Below are 6,610 nucleotides of genomic sequence, written 5' to 3'. Positions count from 1 at the left end.
AGAGGCAGGTGGATTTCTGAGTTCGAGGCCAAACTGGTCTACAGAGTGAGTTCCAGGACAGCCAAGGCTACACAGAGAAACCCTGTCTCAAAAAACCAAAAAAAAAAAAAAAATTAACAACAAAAAAACAAAACAAACAACAAACAGAGTAAAGAGATTTCTTCCAACTGCTTCTTTCACTGACTTAGGCCTCTAAATGTTTTTAATGTAATTAATAATCAGGCCTTGCTTTTCCTACTAACAGTTTTCCTATTGAAATAGTTAAGCTCACAAACAAGTTTCAGTAGGGAAAAAACAAACTCAAAACTACCACACTGTTGCTGCTAACTTTTTGTTGTTGTTTTTGGTGTTGGTTTTTCAAGACAGGGTTTCTCTGTGTAGCCCTGGCTGTCCTGGAACTCACTCTGTAGACCAGGCTGGCCTTGAACTCAAAAATCTGCCTGCCTCTGCCTCCCAAGTGCTGGGATTAAAGATGTGCGCCACCACTGCCCGGCTACTGCTGCTGACGTTTTAGAATGCCTTTTACTATCGTTATGCGAAAATGATTAAGAAAACAAAGCATTTGTCTTTATAATGACTACTTTCAATAATCAAACACCTATGTCTCATGGTATTAAGAGGGAAAACCAATACATTTTTTAAAATCTTAAATGGATGTGAAGATGGATATGTTCTAGTAAAGACGTCTTCCTGTGACAGAAGTTTAAGTAGAATCCAAATGGACTCAATAGAGAAGCGAGGAAATCAAAGGGTAGTGCAGGGGAAGAGCTTTCCACACCCCTGCTCATAAGCCTGACAGTTCTGAGTGCACAGTTAATAGAATAGCTTTGTCCTTATCAGAGGGAGAGAATAGGCAATACACTATGAATGTAATGTTAAAATGGGTGGATATATCTAGATAAAAAAGAAAGATGGAAAGTTCATACATGTTGTAAAAATGGTTACAATAGTTAGATCTTTTCAGAATGGAAAGGAAGAGAGGAAGGTTTATGCAGGTTATGAGGGTATTATCAAGTAGCTGGAGTATGTGCAAGTGGAGACTTAAAGGTGATGCATACATGTTAAAAGTATAACCAGGCATGGTGGCGCACGCCTTTAATCCCAGCGCTGGGGAGGCAGAGGCAGGCGGATTTCTGAGTTCAAGGCCAGCCTGGTCTACAGAGTGAGTTCCAGGACAGCCAGGGCTATAAAGAGAAACCCTGTCTGGAAAAAAAAAAAAAAAAAAAAAAAAAAAAAAAAAAAAAAAAAAAAAAAAAGGGGGGGGGGGGGGCTGGTGAGATGGCTCAGTGGGTAAGAGCACCCGACTGCTCTTCCAAAGGTGCAGAGTTCAAATCCCAGCAACCACATGGTGGTTCACAACCATCCTTAACAAGACCTGACACCCTCTTCTGGTGTGTCTGAAGACAGCTACAGTGTACTTACATATAATAAATAAATAAATAAATCTTAAAAAAAAAAAAAAGTTTGGAGTGTCACGTATCGGTGTTAAATCTCTATGTAAAGGAATTCCAAGAATTCAACCTGGGCTTTGTGACCACTAAGTGCCAGCCACAACAGCTTTACACAAACAATTAAAATTATCGGACACAGCCTCAAAAGTCAATTCTCCTTTGGTCATTTAAAACGTGTCTACTTTTACTACAGCTCACACACATGTGGTGCCAAGCTGCTTGCCAATGGTGACTGCTTTCTCTAGAATGAGGACTTCGACACAGATCAACAGAAAAAAGTCCTGCTGATGAGCCTAAGATTTTTAACTCCTGTTGTCAGTTTTGGAAAATTTGCATCTTTCATGACACACCTATAACCCTAAGGAAATATCATAACTGAACAAGACCAATTACTCAAAAATTAAATACGTAAACAAAAAAGAGGGATTAAGGGATTGGCTTCCCAGGAACAACGTACACTTTAATTTGGTTGTCATTGTTTTGAGACAGAATTTCTCTGTGTACCCCTGGCTGTCCTTGAATTCACCCTAGAGACCAGTCTAGCCTCAAACTCAGGAGATCCACCTGCCTCTGCCTCTTGATTGTTGGGATTAAAGGGTGAGCCACATACTCAGCCACATTTTTTTTAAAGATTTATTTATTTATTATATGTAAGTACACTGTAGCTGTCTTCAGACACTCCAGAAGAGGGAGTCAGATCTTGTTAGGGATGGTTATGAGCCACCATGTGGTTACTGGGATTTGAACTCTGGACCTTTGGAAGAGCAGTCGGGTGCTCTTGCCCACTGAGCCATCTCACTAGCCCCACTCAGCCACATTTTAATTGAAGATTGTTTCTCTCAATTTTATACTAGTATCTACAAAGTAGCATTATAAAAAAGCAAGAAGAGCCGGGCATGGTGGTGCATGCCTTTAATCCCAGCACTTGGGAGACAAAGACAGATGGATTTCTGAGTTCGAGGCCAGCCTGGTCTACAAAGTGAGTTCCAGGACAGCCAGGGCTACACAGAGAAACCCTGTCTCAAAAAAAACAAAAACAAACAAACAAACAAATCAAGAAGAGACAGGCATAGCAGGCATACCTTTAATACCAATACTTGTGAGGTAGAATCAGATGGATCTCTGAGTTCAAGCCAAGCCTGGCCTACATAGTGAGTTCCAGGCCAGCCAGGGCTATGTAGAGTAACCCTGTCTCAAAAATAAAAAAGGCAAGAAACTTTAACCAAATTCATGGTTTTATCTAAATTTCCTCAAGGATTTAGCTCTTATTTCCTTCATAACTTGGATCCAGGCTCCACATCTGTACTTCCTTCCACAGGCTTTCTCTGAATTCCAGCAGAATAAAGTTGTACCGTAAACTGGTACTAAGATATCAGAACTTTTGACTTCAGAGTCCATCTTAGAGAACTTGAACTAATGTTGAACTCAAGTTAACTAACAGGCCTGCACCTAGCACCAGTTTCCAGGTTATTCCACAACCAATCTGTACCTCCAGGTTACAGGCCTGCCCCTGACTCTTCACTTCCTAACAACCACCAATCAGGAGAAAGACAGAAATTAAGTTTATGGTTTGGCTCCCAGCACCAGACAATTATGGTAAAAGCCATAATGGCCTTGATGGGGATTAGTTCTAATGCTTTGTCTTAATTTGACTCCCAAAAAAAACACTCTTCCAGACACTGAGGGTCCCTGGCCCCAGCTGGTCTTGATTGGTAATAAAGAATTGTTGTACAGCAATGGCTGAGCAGGGAGATAGAGGTAGGACTTTTAGGTTGCACAGGCGGGGGACTGAAGGGTAGAAGGACGGAGAGAATCCCCATGATGGAGGAACAGAGAGATGAGAATTAAAAGCCCACCAACATATAAGAACCCTCAGAAGCAATCCCAGGGCCCACTCTCCAACCTGGGTCTAGGGAACTAAAGATAAAAAATAGATTTAGTAGGCTGGAAAGGTGACTCAGTGGTTAAGAGCACTGCCTGCTCTTCCAGAGGTGCTGAGTTCAATTCCCAGCAACCACGTGGTGGCTCACAACCATCTGGAAAGGGATCTGATGCCCTCTTCTGCTGTGTCTGAAGACAGACATCCAGTGAACTTATAAACAAAATAAGTAAATAAATCTAAAAAAAAAAAAAAGATTTAGAAAATGTTGACTCAGGAACATCAGAGGGGAGTGTGTGCTAGCAGTCATAGGAAGGTTTAGAAGTGCCCAACCATTAAGCTATGAAGGCACATTAACAATAAAGCCCCCCCTGCTCTCTCTCTCTCTCTCTCTCTCTCTCTCTCTCTCTCTCTCTCTCTCTCTCTCTCTGTGTGTGTGTGTGTGTGTGTGTGTGTGTGTGTTCATTTACAAATCCAGAGAGCTCTGGCAGGTGCCTAGAAATATGACCCTGCAGGAGCATAGAGCAAATTAATTATTAAACCACTACAGATGGCATGCAACATGGTAGACAAGAACTCACTTTTTTTGTTTGTTTGTTTGTTTTTGTTTTTTGTTTTTTGTTTTTTTTTTTTGAGACAGGGTTTAATCTGTATAGTCCTGGCTGTCCTGGAACTCACTCTGTAGACCAGGCTGGCCTCGAACTCAGAAATCTGCCTGCCTCTGCCTCCTGAGTGCTGGGATTAAAGGCGTGCACCACCACACCTGGCTAAGAACTCACTTTTAAAAATTAATCAGAGATTCCCGAATGGAATACACACATGCCATAATGTAAGATTAGGAGGAGGGGAGAACTAATTTCTCAGTAAGGGGAGATGAGTCAAGTGGTTCCTGTGCAAGAAACCTGAGAAAGTAGAGCAAAGGAACACAGGATTTACGCTGGGCCTTTCCGGCTGCCTCAGAGAATTTGCAGAGACAGGATGCACAAGGTAGAGAGAGATAGTGGATACTGCCTGCTTCCTACTAGCAAATAATCAAAGAATTGAGATAAATAAAATTCGATTTAATTGTTTCTAAGGATAGAAGGGTGTATAATAGTAATTTTTAAAAATGTTCTTAAGTATACATGGAATAAAAAAAATCAAGGCCTTTGATCTCAAATGTAGGAAATAAAGGCAAGGAGTGAAACTAGGAGTGAGAAAAATGAATTAGAAGAAAATTTAAATTGTCTATGCCAGGACAGCTCTCAGGATCTTCAAACATGGTCTGCATGGATTTCTGGGATTGGTCAGCCTGGTGTGACAAAAATAGAGCCTGGAACTAGGTTCACGTAGTAAGTAGGAGGGAATTTAGTTAAAGTTACATACATAGAGGAATAAATAATTGAGGCTTTTTTTAAAAAAAAAAAAGGTTTATTTATTCTACTTATATGAGTACAATGTAGCTGTCTTCAGACACACACCAGTAGGGTATGCATCAGATCCCACCATCAGATCCCATTACAAATGGTTGTAAGCCACCATGTGGCTGCTGGGATTTGAACTCAGGGCCTCTGGAACAGCAGTCGGTGCTCTTAACTGCTGAGCCATCTCTCTAGCCTATAATTGAGGCTTTTTATCCTAAATTGTAGGTCAAAAAGCAGGGGATAGGAAGCCTAACCTATCTTAGACAGTAGAAACTTAGGCCTTGATCTCACTATGAAAAATTAATCATGTAAGAGCAATACAGGAGCTAGTGGAGGAGCCCTATCCCAACAGATAATATTTGTTTAGATTGTTTTCATTGCTTTGAATTGTTTTACTTATCACGATGAAGATGATTATAAGATTGGTGGATTTGTGATATTAAAAACCCTCTGAGAGGCAGGTGGATTTCTGAGTTCAAGGCCAGCCTGGTCTACAGAGTGAGTTCCAGGACAGCCAGGGCTATACAGAGAAACCCTGTCTCGAAAAAAAACAAAAACAAACAAACAAAAAAAAAACAAAACCACCACCAACAACAAATAACCCTCTGGGGGAAAAAAACCTCTGGGAGAGAGGTTGAACTATTAAATTAATTCCATCTATACCTTTAATGAATGTTGATTACAAGACCAAGGACATGCTATTTTGGGTGAAAGCCTCTGTATTTGTGTTGACAGGAAAGGAGAAAAGGTTTTGGAACCCTTCCAGAGTGATATGAATCATCTGATTCATATCGGATAGGAAGACCCCTTAAGATCTTAGCTACAGAAAAGAAAAATTTAAGAAAATCAAATAGGACAGGTAATTGTGATCTGCTGATTCCTCAATATGGGAATAGCTCAGTAACTGGTTTAGACATAAAAATATCAGCTAAGTCATGTTGGTTATGGAATCCTTAAGATTCTTGTTGTTGCCCTCCTTCCTATGGCCAGCATGAAGATTTACTACGATTGGTTATTGATTAATTCATAAAAGTATAGTTGTCTTTCACCTGCTCAAAGAAGGAACAAAATTCATCCTTAATTTCTCTATGTACCTTGCACAATCATATGAATGTCTTAATAACACTAAAACCTTGTTTGTGAGATTCATATAACACAGAATGCATACCTTTGGCAAGACTCATCCTTGAGGATGCTGAACTGACCTAATGTTCCAGCCCTTTGCTTCCTGGTGCTGTCCAGAGACATGTTTCCAGAGCAGCTTCAGGAATTGCTGCTGATTCCCAGTGGACTCAGTTCATCTAGCCTTTCAGACAGATCCATTCAGAACTTCAGTCAAGCCCTGACCCTTCTAAGTACACAGACTGGATAACAGATGTTAAATCTAGCCTTCTTAAATCTAATCAAACTTTATAATTTTCTTACCCCTCCCCACCCTCTTAAAGAATTTTTGTTGCCCTTATTCAGCAGGAAGAAGTTGTGGAGAGTCATCACCCTGATCCCTTGGATTTGGGTGTCCAGTTATGATTATTTTATAAATTATAGATAGGTTGTCATTTTAAGGGATAATCTGGAAATAATTGTGAATAGGAAGTAAACAGAAGGGATGGATTACTCTATTTATTCTTAAGCAAAGCATTATATAGCCACAATTTTACATTGGTAGAGATCTTTATAACTGATGCAAAATTGAAGCTATAATTTCTTTTCTTTTCTTTTCTTTTTTATTTTCTTTATTTACATTTCAAATGCTATCCCGAAAGTTCCCTATACCCACCACGCCCCTGCTCCCCTACCCACCCACTCCCACTACTTGGCCCAGGCCTTCCCTTGTGCTGGGTCATATAAAGTTTGCAAGACCAAGGGGCCTCTATTCC

This window comes from Mus pahari, chromosome 12, assembly GCF_900095145.1.
Source record: "Mus pahari chromosome 12, PAHARI_EIJ_v1.1, whole genome shotgun sequence".
In the NCBI taxonomy this organism is placed as follows: domain Eukaryota; kingdom Metazoa; phylum Chordata; class Mammalia; order Rodentia; family Muridae; genus Mus; species Mus pahari.
Note: the sequence above shows the minus strand (reverse complement) of the source record.